The 16,230-nt window shown below is 37.2% G+C and overlaps 1 pseudogene; it reads left to right on the top strand.

The window, feature by feature from the left end:
* The first annotated feature begins 9,387 nt into the window (after window positions 1-9,387).
* LOC118542256 (dnaJ homolog subfamily A member 1 pseudogene) lies at window positions 9,388-10,807 on the top strand (annotated as a pseudogene).
* Window positions 10,808-16,230: the final 5,423 nt, after the last annotated feature.

Consider the following 16,230-nt stretch of genomic DNA (forward strand, 5'->3'; position numbering starts at 1 on the left):
CTGGCATTTGGAATTAACCCAAATCTTTAATTCACTAAATTCTATCTCCACAGGGCCTCTTAACCAGATGTCTAATTTTTTATATCATCTTATGTGGATATGTGCATGCTCAGTCCAAGATGGGAGATGGAATCTGATTTCACTTAGTGGAAACCGTATTTCTAAATTAAAAACAGGAACCGTTTGGAATAATTCTGAGCAATGAAATAATTATAAAATAAAATGAAGAGAAAGAAGAAATTAGAAGTAAAGTTGCCCTTTCTAAAATTTTGGCTAGTCAATCCACTGACTTCTTGGGCTAGTCACGCATCCTGTCTGGATCTGTTTCCTTGTGTATAGATAACCTACTAGTATATTTGTAGATGTGATTCTAAGAGCATATCATAGGAGGAAGGACTGAAATGTTAAACTAGTGAAACACGTAATATTATTTTTTATTATAAATGTGTATATTTTTATAATATTATATATTTATTGTGTCTGTGTATTATGGATTTCATTACTCTAATAGTCTTTTAAAACTGAACAATTTGTATTTGTTGGTAAAGTTTTGCTCACATTAAAAAAAGTCTGCAGTAATTTTCAAAATCCCCATTTCCTCTGTCCAAAACATTTTATGACTAAGTGTGCATTCTTATGTGTTTTTTATTTAATAGCTTGACTAGTGTTATTTGCCATAAAACAGACACAACCGGAAGTGAAGCAATGTAAGTTCTGTTATAATGAGCTTACTTTATCACCAGTTTCTCCTAATGGGATTATAGTCTATAAATGATCATGTTACCATAGCAACATGATTTAAAAGCCACACTGGGCTGTAGAGGCAATAACAACACCTGTGTATCATCATTTTCTTGGGTAGCTTATATCATTTTTGGCCCAGTAAAATAAGAGGATATCAAAACAACAGCCCATTGTTTCAATCATGATTTCCTATAATATTCATTTTAGATTTGGTCATTTTGAATTTGAATCAGTAAATTCCACACAGAAGATGGAAGGAAAACTATTTTTGATCACTTAGCTGAGTTAACCCTGAATAGCGTCAAAAGAAACAATTAATGGAAAGATTGAATTTCCATTTGGAATACAGTAATATACAAGAAATACATTTAAATACATTTCAGAGTCCATTACCTTCTGAAAAATTAACTTAGTTCTGCACCTATTTCTGCTTAACATTCATGTAAGTATGGTGTAATAGGGGATAAAACTGTTTTGCTTTGATGAAAATAAAACAATTTCTGTTAGATGTGCATTGGGCGTTGGTTCAGAAAACAAGTTCTGCCTTCACTGTTTGGCCTCTGATGATAGTAAAAGAATTGGAAATCTTACCCTCATATCTTTGACCTAAAAGATGAGGTCAAGGAGCAAGTGTAGAGGGGGAGAGGAAAAGATTGTCAAGAAAAAACCATGCCCTCTCTAGTTCAGTCCTTTAATTTGAACTCTCATTGTGTCAGTCTGGATGCTCTGGGTTTGTTGGGGTTACTGACAACTCCCGATTCTCAGTGGCTTAACCAATGAGGATGTATTTCACCCTTCATTCCCTTATGTGTCTTTGCTCCTTGCCTGGGAGAGGAGTAGGGCCCATTCATTCTCCAAGACCAGGCTGACAGAGCTCCGCTATTTACAATGGAGGAAATGATAAAGGGACAAAAGAGAGAATGAAGAATTGCACATGGCTTTTAAATGCCTCTTCCCAGCAGTAATACCTGTTACTAATATTTCATTAGCCATTGTAGATGCCAGGATGAGGGATATATCTCTGACATCTTGCAGTTGTGAGACCTTTGTGGCTTCTTGCCTGGTTCTCCAACTCCTTACATTTAAATTTTACTTCTCTGAAAGGCCTTGTTCAAATGCTATGTCTTCAAGACATTCTTCCTCTTCCCCAACACCTTATTTGCTTTTTCCTCTGGCTTTCCCAACCCTTTATTTGCTTTTTTTTTTTTTTTTTCACATAGTCCTTATATTTGTCTTCGTGGGGATATTTTTATTGTTTTTATGAGTTTGTGACAGGTGGTATAACTGGGTAGAAATTCTGAAAGGAAAGTTGTTTGTTCCTTTCTCACTAAAGATAGATGAGTCTCTTGTCTCATAAAATTATAGGATCATATGCCTCAAATACCTTTCCAATTTGCATAAAATTTGAGAATAATAAGACAAATCCTGACGATAATGGTAATAGATAACATTTAGTAAGTTCTTACTCATACCAGCCACTTGGCAAGTATAACATACAGGGATAACCCTGTTTACTCAGTGCAAAATCATATACTGCTGATAGTACCATTATCTCTATGGTTGATGAAACTGAGTCAGAAACAGACAAAGACTTACCCCAAGTCACACAGCTTGTAAGTGGTAGTGATGCAGTTTAAATCTAGATATTTTATACTCCAAAGCCCACATTTTTTGGTGTGATTTAACCTTTTCATTTTACTAAGACAGGATTACTTGAGAACTGAGTAAAAGTAGGATATGACTAAATAAATATCCCTCATTTAATAGATTATACATTTATACTAATATATTTTCATTGTTAATTTAAATATAAGCAAATGTGCGGTTGTAAATGCAAGATCTATAACCAAAGAATGGCTTTAGAATTATTAATTCCTTCTTCCTGGGATATTGTAGCGTTAGCCAGGAGTTTCTAAAGCATGTTTCAGACTGAATTTCTTCTTTTGCTTTGTGCCATGGTTCAATAACATTCTCTGATCTGTGTGTGCTGATGTCTTGTGCTGTCTAATGCTAGTTCAAAATGAATTTTAAAAATTCCTTCAGCCACAGCTACTGTGCTCATTGCAGGGGAAAAAAAAAATCTTAGGTGGAATTGCTCAGCGAAAGAAAAGAATCTTCACAAAGAATTTGGATGGCATGTGATATATCTGATCGTATTTATTACTACACATATTTCTGCAAAAGATGGTTACTTAATTGTGTAAGCATCCTGATTTGGTCACTTGTGAATTCCTAAAGCACACCTTAGTTCACCTTGTGGAATGACCACCTTAATTTTGCAGAAAAGAAAAACACCTTTCAGAGCCATTGCTCTTGAAGTATGCCTTCAGAATTTTCTATTGCTACAATGGCAATTCTCTTGCTGAATTAGGTGGAGCTAAATCATTAATTTGCAATTCTTTTGAAGGGAAAGTTTGCTCCACTGAATTTTTTAATGCTTATTTATATAGATAACCTTTTTATCTCTGTATCCTTTCCCAATAGATGTTACACTCTGAAGGCAAGGACTTGTTTTTAAATCTGTGTGCTCCCTGTTCCCTTTCTTTTTCACAACCAACACCTATTGTTCTATATACCATTTTCTATATGCACTTAATTGTTGTGGTTTTTCTGTGTATGCACTGAAGAAATTTGGGGATGTTTCAGCCAGGAGAAGTTGTGGTATAGATCTAAGTAGATGATTCCAGGGCAATTTTGTGATCTAAACTGAGTTTTAAAAGATCTCATAATTTTAAAAATCTGCTTATGATAATTCCTTACTCTCTTTTGGGGCCATATTGTGCACACATGTGTGTGTGTGTGTGCATGTGTTATAGGGTGTATGGTGAAACTAAATATGTAGATACCTAGTAAATTATTTATAGTACTTTGCTTTGTCTCTCTAGGTATCCTCCAGAGCAACTGGATTTTGTACCAATTCTTTTAAAAATCTAGATTTTTTTAAAAAATTGTAACAATTTTTTAAAAAATGTAACAAATTAAACTTTAGACAATATTTCATAATGTGTGTGGTCTGAATGCATCGTGAAATCTCTGAAAAAAATGCTATGTACAATTACTGTGAAAGAATTAAAGTTTGAAAAGACTACAATAATTGGGAAGTTTTTCAACTGCTTTCTATATAATGGTGGTTTTAAAATATACAAAAATGGATTCATTGTTGGATATTATATTGAGGTTTTTAAAAAATTTCCTAACAACTGAAACTGAAATTTTCAGAGTCTTGAAGTCTTTAGAGAATTCAGTTGAGAGATGAGACCCAGCAAGGAGGAACGTGGGATTTCATAATACGTGACATTCCAAGATCATTAAGTTTTCATTGGAGAATTAAACATTAACCAATAAACCTGAAGGTAAACTGTGAGGAATGGAAGAAGCCACTGTTGCTCTTCTATTTTAATGGAATTCTCTAACAAGACATTAGGATTTGAAATGCTTTAATTTAGATGGTCTTGTTAGTCACTGGAGATATCAAATACCAAATGCTAATTAGATCATAAGTTATAATAACTAGCTAGATGGAAATGCCAAAATATTAAAGGTTATTTAGTCATCTAGAAATGAGAATTTTCCCCCAGAAGACACACGATATATACTTCTTTTCCCCCAGAAGAAGAACTGAATTTAGAATGGTTTAATTTACAACAAGACTAGTTGCCTTATATTTATAGTAAGAAAACTGCTATATACAATCATAAATATCCAGCTTGGCAAACTATTATGGCAATAATTGATATTTATCTCCGAGAAGGTACAATTATTAACATACATATTTATTTATATATCACTTTAAATATAAAAATTCATCCAAATAAATATATATGCATACATAAGTCAATAACTGAGTGAAGGAGGAATATTTTTAAAATATTTTTATGCATTTCAAATAACTATTGTAATGTCAACTGACTAGAGACAAATTTTATGGAAACCAGGATTCCTTGATGCCTCTAATCAGTATTATCCAAGAGTCATTTTAATAAACAGAACTTATAAACATATGTGCATTTATATTATTCTCTATTTTGCCTTCTGAAATATATACATAACCCTATTATATTTACCTAGTAAATACTTTTAGTAGCGAATCTGTAGACTTCCAACTTAATATAGTCATCAAAGCCTTGGATGTAACTATTTTCTATGCTAAGTCCCAACTGAAATGTGTGTGCGTGTGTGCACATGCACCTTCATGCTGGAAAAAAGTGGATGATGACATTATTTGAAGTAACCTGGCTTATTAGGCGTGAAACCTAGCACAAGAAAAGTATACCTAATTTCTCTAAGCCTTGATTCCTCATCTGTAAAATAAGGACCATCATATTATTTTGTCAAATTATTGTTATAAGAATTAATGTGGTAATGCATGAGTCTCAAATATAGTAATGATTCACTGTTAGTTATTATTTGTATTTTATCATCATTATTATTCATAGCCTAATATTTCAGTGATTTGTCTTTGCAAATTATAACAGAGAAGGAGATTTTAAAGATCTAGTCTTCATGGCAACTAACCAAATACGGAGGAAAAAACAAAACCAAAAACAGAAACAATGCATGGGCATTAAATAAGAGACATAACAGCAAATCACATCGATTGTCTAGTTTTTCACCTTTAAGGTCAAAACACTGAAGTGGAGAGTGCATTATTCCAGTCTAAGTCTGGGGACAGGAAAACTCTCAAACAATCCTGCTTTGTAAGTATAAAATTGGTGCACACAGAATGGCATGTTATGAATCCTCTGTCAACTAAAAATCAAGCTGGAGGAAGTAATCAGTAGTACGCCCACCTAAGAAAACTGTTGCTCCCCTGTCTCAGAACTGCCGACTCAAAATTAGCATATAAACCATGCAGCCCTGATGAGAAGTTCCTATATGCCACCAGAAGGAGAAACAGGTGAAAAACAGTTGTAAAGTCATTAATCCAAAACAACCCTGCACCCCCAAAGACTATCTGGCATTACAAGCTATTGCAGTCAATAAGGAAGTTGAGAGAAAAGTTTGATACAACCACTGAAATTCAGGAAGTACAATGGAGAACTAAAAATGATACTTATTTTTAACTTGGGAATGTTGTTAAAGTAAGCAGGAACATTGCTGAAAAGGGCTTATGGTGAGGAAGTTGTTGATGATTATTAAAAAAAAAAGAAAAAGCAGAGCCTCAGTTAACTTCTGATAACTACAGCAAATGTGGAAAAGTCAATGTTATGAACAACAATGAAAATGAGAGTATGTGAAGATTTTGATGTCTGGATATTTCCTTTCTTCCTTTTGTTTTTGTTTTTTCTATTTTGTTTTTCTCCAGCTTTTGCTTTTGTCCTTTCCTCTTGCAATATATCCAAAAGGTATCTGATGAATTCCACATTTTAAATTTCTTCTGTTTGAAATACATGAAGTTGTTTCTGCATTGATCATGACCCCGATTGATATACTACTTGGCACCAGGAAGCAGACTTTCAAAGATGGAATACTGATTAGATAATGAAATGATTGAGAATAAATCCAAGCATGACCCAGTCATCATTAGAAAATGGGATACTAGGGTAATTCACAAGATGCAATAACATAACAGTTAAATTGTCACCTGTGTACACTTGACATAAAGTGCACATTGAGAAAAAACTGCAATACCAACTACTTTTTATCCTCAATTCTTATGTTTTGACTACAAGGTTTTTGTGATGGTCTTTTGTATCTGGTTAACCAATAAGTTTATAAAAAGGCAATAACAAGAATGAGCTCAAAGCATGGTCAGAAAACTACAGAGCTTCTCCAGAATCCTCCAAATAATACCATATTTGTAGTTCACACAGTGCACACATAGCTAAAAATCTGACCACAAGTTTTATAGTGCATGTTTAAATTTTAAGTACCTATTGAATTCCCAGGCTCATGAGTCTTATATGTGAAAATTGTGGCACTGATTGAGAAGATTTGGAAAGGGAAAATTTGAATCCCTAAATCCCCCTTGAGCCTCCCTCACCATGTCTGAATTAAACAGCCTTCTCTTGTCCTGTGATAACCTTGTATGAAGCAAATAATTTGTGAAGAAATGTCTATTCTCCTCACAGTGAACCTCTGGCACCCATCATTGTCTTCAGATTCTAATCTGAGGCAGATTCTAGCAAACCCAAGGGAAAATATACAAAGTCTGTACTAGAAAGAGCTTGAATATCAAAAGAATTACAAAATTGTGTTAATTTATATTTGTAGAAATTTGGGATATATGTTTGAAAATATATTCTAGGATACTATGTCAAAGAAGATATAATGTTGGATTGGGATGAATGTACAGAAATGGGATTACATATTAGAAATACTTAAAATAAATGTTAGCTCTAACAGTTTGCTTAGTTGACTAAAAAATGGTTTCCTACATTAAAGAAAGATGAGATGCCACCATTTTGGTGATGGGGGAAGGGAGGCAGAGAGGGAGGGGGAGGGGTTGGAGGAGGGAGGGGGAGGAGTTGGGGAGAGAGACAGAAAAAGGAATATGAAGGTTCAGAATAATAGCAATTTTGGAGAGGATTTATTATATGAGACCTACATACCCATCTGCCCAACATGTCCCACGAGAGGATTCAGAGGATTCTCCCATAACAAAAGTAGCAAAGAATGCACTAACAAAAGGAACAGCAGCATCTTTGTAAATCAAGCGTGGTGCCTATCTTCCGTAGACTGGAGATGATGTTAAGAGGTACCGCCATTGAAGTCAACTATCTCATTTTAATGCATTGATGGAATCCAGGAGTGGCAGAGGCCTCAGGTACTTTTAACTGCTAGATACAACATAGGATGAATAATGTAATACATAACAAGGAGAGGTACATTTTGCTCAACCTGAAGGGATTATTAGCTTTGGCTAATTGATTACAGTGTCCCAAGAACTAAGAACTCAACCCAAGAACAAAGAAATATATAGTGCTCAGTTTATAGTACTTGGTTTCAAAATCCTTCCTCACAAACACTTTTTGATCTAAAATAGGGTAAGAGGTATGTTAAACTGAAGCACTGTTAAAAAGATGGCTTTACTTTCAAGGTTCTATTTGTTTTGTATCACAAGCTGGTGCAATTTCTATAGCTCTTATTACACACATAAGAATATGGTTATGATACACACTACCCTCCAGATCATTCGTGGGTCCCTGAAACCTTAATGTTAAAGCATGAATGCAACCTCTCTATTTGAATGGACAATCATGGTAACTGTCAAAAACTTTGGAGAACCTTGGGAAAATTACTGGATGTTTTTATCTATAAACAAGAGACTCATTTATATTTCATATCAAGACAGTTGAACCCAACAGTAGAGATCCATCCCATAAAAAAGGCACTGAGATGTCGATTGAAGTCAACTCTCTGTCATGCATTTTCAGTGTCACTGAGCCTTTTCTGAGGCATGATCTGAGTCAGATTCAGAGATTATAGGTATAATTGTTTAAACTCAACATAAACAGATCCAGGTATATTTGTTTGAAGTGTATATTTTCAAAGGCCAAATGTGTGTAGGTAGCTTTTCCTCTTTGATTCTCAAGTAATACTCTTGCCCATTTCTTTTGATTCTTCTCATTTGCTTCTCAACTCTTATGTAGATGTAAGATACTTTTGTTGTTTTTACTTTTGGAGACCAGTTAGCAAATACCACAAAATGATCCCTTTTTGGACTTGTTTTAATAAAGCACTTGGTTCCCATGCCTAAAACAGAACAATACTTGATAAAAAATGTACCAAACCACACACACTATGTGTAAATACATGTAATACTTCACAATGCATGTAAGCATCCCACATCCTCAAAGTCCAGAACATTTTTTCCCACTCTGTCAATTCTTAATTCTAGAAAGGAAATACAAAATAATAATAAAATTAAATAAAATTAAATAATAAAATAAAACAACAGAACAACCAAAAACACCAAATTCCCAAGTCATCAACATCCAATTTCTCATAGTATTAAAGTGGTAAAAAGCAATTATTCCCTTTTTCCTCTCCTAATCACTCTTTATCTTTGAAAATACCATAGTCTGGCAGCCCACAGAATGGGAGAAGATATTTGCAAATGACATTATAGATAAAGGGCTGATATCCAAGATCTATAAAGAACTTCTCAAACTCAACACTCAAAAAACTAATAACCCAGTCAAAAAATGGGCAGAGGACATGAACAGACACTTCTCCAAAGACACAAATGGTTAACAGACACATGAAAAAATGTTCATCATCATTAGCCATCAGGGAAATTCAAATCAAAACCACATTGAGATACCACCTTACACCAGTTAGAATAGGAAAAATTAGCAAGGCAGGAAACAACAAATGTTGGTGAGGATGTGGAGAAAGGGGAACCCTCTTACACTGTTGGTGGGAATGCAAGCTGGTATAGCCACTCTGGAAAAGAATATGGAGGTTCCTCAAGAAGTTAAAAATAGAGCTACCCTTGACCCAGCAATTGCACTCCTCAGTATTTACCCCAAAGATACAGATGTAGTGAAAAGGAGCACATGCACCCCAATATTCATAGCAACAATGTCCACAAGAGCCAAACTGTGGAAGGAGCCAAGATGCCCTTCAACAGATGAATGGATAAAGAAGATGTGGCACAGGCGACTTTCCAGAACGCTGGGTGAGACACGGAGCAGCGGCGGCTGCCCGAGCTGCACCCAGCAATGCGCTCCTTCCCGCTCCCCCACACCGGCCTTGGCCCTCTCACCAGCTGTAGAAAATGGTGAAAGAAACCACTTACTATGATGTTTTGGGGGTCAAACCCAATGCCACCCAAGAGGAATTGAAAAAGACCTACAGGAAACTGGCCTTGAAGTACCACCCTGATAAGAATCCAAATGAAGGAGAGAAGTTTAAACAGATTTCTCAAGCTACCAAGTACTCTCTGATGCAAAGAAAAGGGAATTATATGACAAAGGAGGAGAACAGACAATTAAAGAAGGTGGAGCTGGTGGTGGTTTTGGCTCCCTCATGGACGTCTTTGATATGTTTTTTGGAGGAGAAGGAAGGATGCAGAGAGAAAGGAGAGGTAAAAATGTGTGCATCAGCTCTCAGTAACCTTAGAAGATTTATATAATGGTGCAAAAAGAAAACTAGTTCTGCAGAAAAATGTGATTTGAGATAAATGTGAAGGCCGAGGTGGTAAGAAAGGAGCAGTCGAATGTTGTCCCAATTGCCGAGGTACTGGAATGCAAGTAAGAATTCATCAGATAGGACCTGGAATGGTTCAGCAAATTCAATCTGTGCATGGAGTGCCAGGGCCATGGGGAACGGATCAGTCCCAAAGATAGATGTAAAAGCTGCAATGGGAGGAAGATAGTTTGAGAGAAGAAGATTCTAGAAGTTCATATTGACAAAGGCATGAAGGATGGCCAGAAGATAACATTCCATGGTGAAGGAGACCAAGAACCAGGACTGGAACCAGGAGATATTATCATTGTTTTAGATCAGAAGGACCACGCTGTTTTTACTCTGCAAGGAGAAGACCTTTTCATGTGTATGGACATACAGCTGGCTGAAGCACTGTGCGGCTTTCAAAAGCCAGTATCTACTCTTGACAACCAAACCATCGTCATCACCTCTCAACCAAGTCAAATTGTCAAGCATGGAGATATCAAGTGTGTGCTAAATGAAGGCATGCCAATTTATCATAGACCATATGAGAAGGGTCGCCTAATCACTGAATTTAAGGTAAACTTTCCTGAGAATGGATTTCTCTCTCCTGATAAACTCTCTTTGCTGGAAAAACTCCTACCTGAGAGGAAGGAAGTAGAAGAGACTGATGAAATGGACCAGGTAGAACTGGTAGACTTTGATCCAAATCAGGAAAGATGGCGCCATTACAATAGGGAAGGCTATGAGGATGATGAACATCATCCCAGGGGTGGTGTTCAGTGTCAGACCTCTTAACGGGGCCAGTGAATACCACCGCTGGCATTTTATATGTAGTAGTGAATGAGTGAAGGACTATAATCATAACTCACTACTTGCTATTGTTTTTGTTTTAATATTCAACTATAGTAGTGTTTTAAAAGTTAAATGAAGAATAAACTCAAATATAAAAGCTCAAAAAGAAAAAAAGAAGATGTGGCACATATATACAATGGAATATTATTCAGCCATCAGAAAAGATGAATACCCACCATTTGCATTGACATGGATAGAACTGGAGGGGATTATGTTAAGTGAAGTGAGTCAATCAGAGAAAGATAATTATCATATGGTTTCACTCATATGTGGAACATAAGTACGGAGGACCATAGGGGAAGGGAGAGAAATCCAAAGGGGGAGAAATCATAAAGGGAGATGAACCATGAGAGACTATGGACCTTGGGAAACAATCTGAGGGTTTCAGAGCAGGGGAAGGGTGGGGGGAGGGTAACAGGGTGATGGGTATTGAGGAGGGCATGTGTTGTGATGAGCACTGGGTGTTATATTTAACTAATGATTCATTGAACACTACATCAAAAACTAATGATGTACTATACAGTGGCTAACTGAACATAAAAAAAAAGAAAAGAAAATATCATATTTTGTGTATATATACAAACATATTTGTGTGCATGTTTACAGAGACTATAAAATTTATATTATAAACATATAAAATTATTAAGATAAAACCACCTGGGTAGCTTAAGTCTATATATGCTTTATATGAGGAAAGAGTAGATATATTTATGTAAATATGTACTGATCATATTTAGAAACAAATAGCTTTTGAGTATACATATGGTCAAGTAGCTAAAGCGAGACAGAATTATTTATTATAACAATTGCATTTATTGTCTATATGATTGACATTATATATAAATATCTAACTTTGTGTATATATGTCTATGTGTATCAATCTTTAAAATATATTTTTTGATCCCATAATATTCACCATGTGACAGACTATATTAAATCATCTTTGAAAGATAAGGACGAATAGGGTATCCATCAGTCTGTACTCAAAGAGCTCAGATTCAATGGAAGGTAAGGGGTTGGGGAAGGTCAAAGAGAGAAAAAAAATTACAGTACAGGGTAATGTGAGCACAGACGTTGGAATAATAGAGTGCTTGCAGCACAATGGCAGAACACATATCCAATCTTAAAGGGATCAAAATAGCTTCATATAGTATGAGATACTATGTTAAGTCCGGAAGGAATGTGTGTGCAATGTGTCTGGTCTTGAGAAGAAATTTATGTGTGCCTAGGTCTACATGTGAATGCACAAACACAAGGACTTCAGTTAGATAGAATGCTTTATCTCCATCATTTAACCCGTCCATTATGCTATCATGCAGGGCAGCTAAGCATGTGCTTGTACAAATGGGCTTGGTAATATAAACAACTTAATTGAAATGGCTGGTCCCAAGAAACTCATTGAGGAAGGATGATGCTTCCTGGTGGAGTTCAAGATGGCATAAAATGTATCAATGTTAAATCCTTGACATATGCAACTCTGTTCCCCTTGGTTTATGGCTCTTTTAGGAGATGCAATACCCATTTGCTTTTATCATTCCTCTGAAACTGCAGTAGAGAAATTACAGGGTATTATCAAGATAAGAAAATAATTGCATTTTAATTTGACATGAGTTTCTTTGGAGAATAAAGAGGAAATTGGATCAAGAAAACTGAGAACATGTCTACCTACCTCCCACACAATAGCATGAGAAATGACAGAAAATGTACTTCACAGGAATTTAAATCTGTTATAAAGCTGGACAACAAAACAGGAATGCAATAGTGGGCCTGCCATTTTGAAGAATTCCTAAAAGACTGAAAGCATAATGAGTTATACCTTTGGAGAAATAGGACTTAAACAGATCTGAGCTGAAACCATGTTCAGAAGATTGCTGTGCAGAGAAGCATGGTTGGTTCTACGTAATCTTCAGGCTCAGAATATGAGTTAGTTCATGGAGCAAAGGAGGAAGCTGGGTATCCCTCTAGGTGATATCTTGTGGAACAGCTTTCAGGAAAGATGGGCTTTCTGTACACTACCATCTTCCCACACTCACCTGCAGGCTATAGGGACTCATGAGCTCTGACTAAAGCAAGGAGTGTTTGTCTTCAAATTGGAGAGGCAGGACAGAGTGTCCTATGGGGACTACTATGCCCATAACCCCTATATTACAACTAAAATCTCCAAGGACAAATCACTATATAATCAGAACCAATGTTTAAAAAATAAATCAGGTGGGGGGCGGAGCAAGATGGCGGAGGAGTAGGAGACCTGGATTTCGTCTCCTCTCAGGAATTCAGCTGGATAGGGATCAAACCATTCTGAACACCTACAAACTCAACAGGAGATCGAAGAAAAGAATAGCAACAACTCTCTGAACAGAAAAGCGACCACTTTCTGGAAGGTAGGACGTGCGGAGAAGTGAATCAGAGGCGATATTCAGGAGGATAGACGGCGGGGGAGGGGCCTCCATCTGCCACTTCTGGCAAGTGATAGAGCTGGGGAGCACAAAATCGGAACTTATAGAAGTCTGCTCCGCTGAGGGACGTCACTCTGGTGGCGAAGTGGGGGGTGGAACCCTCGCGGGACAGTGTGGTCTCAGGACCCTCGGGGTCACAGAAAGACCGGGGGTGCCTGAGTGCGGCAGAGCTCCCAGGGATCGGAGCAGGGAAGCCGGCTGCAGAGATGGAGCCGAGCAGCGGGCTCTCAGCTCGGGGTTGTCATAGACCGTGATCCGCGGCACAGTCGGGCCACTGCTCCTCCAGCAGGGACCCAACAAGTGGCAGATCCGGGGAGACTCACCTTCTTCCCCCGGGAGGAGAGGTGCGGGAGCGCACCGCGGGGATCTGCTGGGTTTGGAGACTCCATCCGGGGTCAGGTGCCAGAGATAGAAACGCGCGGTCACAGGCCGGGTGAGCGCGGAGTGTGGCCGGAGACCGGGGAGACGGGAGTGACTGACTGCTTTTCTCTGGAGGCTCGCTGAGGAGCGGGACCCCTAGTTCTCGGCTCCTCCGGGGCGGAGACTGGGAGGCCGCCATTTTCACTCTCCGCCTCCAAAGCTGTACGGAAAGTTTGCAGGGAACAAAAGCTCCAGAGAGCAAACCCGAGCAGATTACTTAGCCCAGACTGGCAAGGGCGGGGCAATTCTGCCTCCGGCAAAGACATTTGGGAACCACGGCAACAGGCCCCTCCCCCAGAAGATCAGCGAGAACAGCCAGCCAAGACCAAGTTTACCGATCAATGAGAACGGCAGAACTCCAGCGCTAGGGGAATAATGCACGTAGAATTCATGGCTTTTTTACCATGATTCTTTAGTCTTTCAAAGAAAATTATTTTTTTTTAACTGTCTTTTTTTCTTTTTTCTTGAATTTTTCTTTTTCCCTTTTTCAACCAACATCTTATCAATCCCTTTTTAAAAAAAACATTTTTATTTTTCATTTTTAAAGTCATATTCTATCCCTTCATAGTAGTTACCCGTATTTTTGGCATATATATATAAGTTGTTCTCTCTTTAAAATTTTGAGATAGTTTCTTCTAACAGATCAAAATATACTCTAAATCTCTAGTGTATCGTTTTTTCCTACTCCCCTGCCTGATCACATTCTCTCCCTTTTTTCTTTCTTTCTTTTTTTTTTAATCCTCTTCTTTCTTTTTTCAAACAACTTATCAAATCCTTTTATAAAATTTTTTATAATTTCCATCTTTACAGTCATATTCCATCCCTTCATCATATCAACCCTTATTTTTGTACATATATAAGTTTTTCTTTCTTTAAAATTTTGGGAAGGACTTTCTTTTAACAGACCAAAATACACCCAAAATCTAGTGTGTGGCACTGATCTATATACCAGCCTGATCATATTTGATCACATTCTGTTTTTGTTTTGTTTTGTTTTGTTCTGCTTTTGTTTGTTTTTATCTTCATCTTTATCTTTTTCCTTTTTCTTTTTTTCTTTCTTTTTCTTTTTTCTCTCTTTCCCTTTCTTTTCCCACTGCTTCAGGTCTTTTCTGATTTGTTTAGAGTATATTTTCTGGGGACGTTGTTACCCTGTTAGCGTTTTGTTCTCTCATTAATCTATTCTCCTCTGCACAAAATGACAAGATGGAAAAAATCACCTCAACAAAAAGAACAAGAGGTAGTACCGACTGCCAGGGACCTACTCAATATGGACATTAGTACGATGTCGGATCTAGAGTTCAGAATCATCACTTTAAAGATACTAGCTGGGCTTGAAAAAAGCATGGAAGTTATTAGAGAAACCCTTTCTGGAGAAGTAAAAGAACTAAAATCTAACCAAGTAGAAATCAAAAAGGCTATTAATGAGGTGCAATCAAATATGGGGGCGCTAACTGCTAGGATAAATGAGGCAGAAGAAAGAATCAGTGAGATAGAAGACCAAATGATGGAAAGTAAAGAAGCTGAGAAAAAGAGAGATAAACAACTACTGGATCACGAGGGCTGAATTCGAGAGATAAACGATACCATAAGACGAAACAACATTAGAATAATTGGGATCCCAGAAGAAGAAGAAAGAGAGAGAGGGGCAGAAGGTATAATGGAGCAAATGATAGCAGAGAACTTCCCTAATTTGGGGAAGGAAACAGGCATCAAAATCCAGGAAGCACAGAGAACCCCTCTCAAAATCAATAAAAATAGGTCAACACCCCGACATCTAATAGTAAAACTTATGAGTCTCAGAGACAAAGAGAAAATCCTGAAAGCAGCTCGGGAGAAGAGATATGTAACCTACAATGGTAGAAACATTAGATTGGCAACAGACCTATCCACAGAGACCTGGCAGGCCAGAAAGGACTGGCAGGACATATTCAGAGCACTAAATGAGAAAAATATGCAGCCAAGAATACTATATCCAGCTAGGCTGTCCTTGAAAATTGAAGGAGAGATAAAAAGCTTCCAGGACAAACAAAAACTAAAGGAATTTGCAAACACGAAACCAGCCCTACAAGAAATCTTGAAAGGGGTCCTCTAAGCGAAGAGAGAACCTAAAAGCAACATAGACCAGAAAGGAACACAAACAATATACAGTAACAGTCACTTTACAGGCAATACAATGGCACTCAATTCCTATCTTTCAATAGTTACCCTGAATGTAAATGGGCTAAATGCCCCAATCAAAAGACACAGGCTTTCAGATTGGATTAAAAAACAAGACCCATCCATATGCTGTCTGCAAGAGACTCATTTTAGACCCAAAGACACCCCCAGATTGAAAGTGAGGGGCTGGAAAACCATTTACCATGCTAATGGACACCAAAAGAAAGCTGGGGTGGCAATCCTTATATCAGACAAATTAGATTTTAAACCAAAGACTGTAATAAGAGATGAGGAAGGACACTATATCCTACTTAAAGGGTCTATCCAACAAGAAGATCTAACAATTGTAAATATGTATGCCCCTAACATGGGAGCAGCCAATTATATAAGGCAATTAATAACAAAAGCAAAGAAACACATCAACAACAATACAATAATAGTGGGGGACTTTAACACCCCCCTCACTGAAATGGACAGATCGTCT

Source organism: Halichoerus grypus, chromosome 1 (assembly GCF_964656455.1).
Source record: "Halichoerus grypus chromosome 1, mHalGry1.hap1.1, whole genome shotgun sequence".
Classification (NCBI taxonomy): Eukaryota; Metazoa; Chordata; class Mammalia; order Carnivora; family Phocidae; genus Halichoerus; species Halichoerus grypus.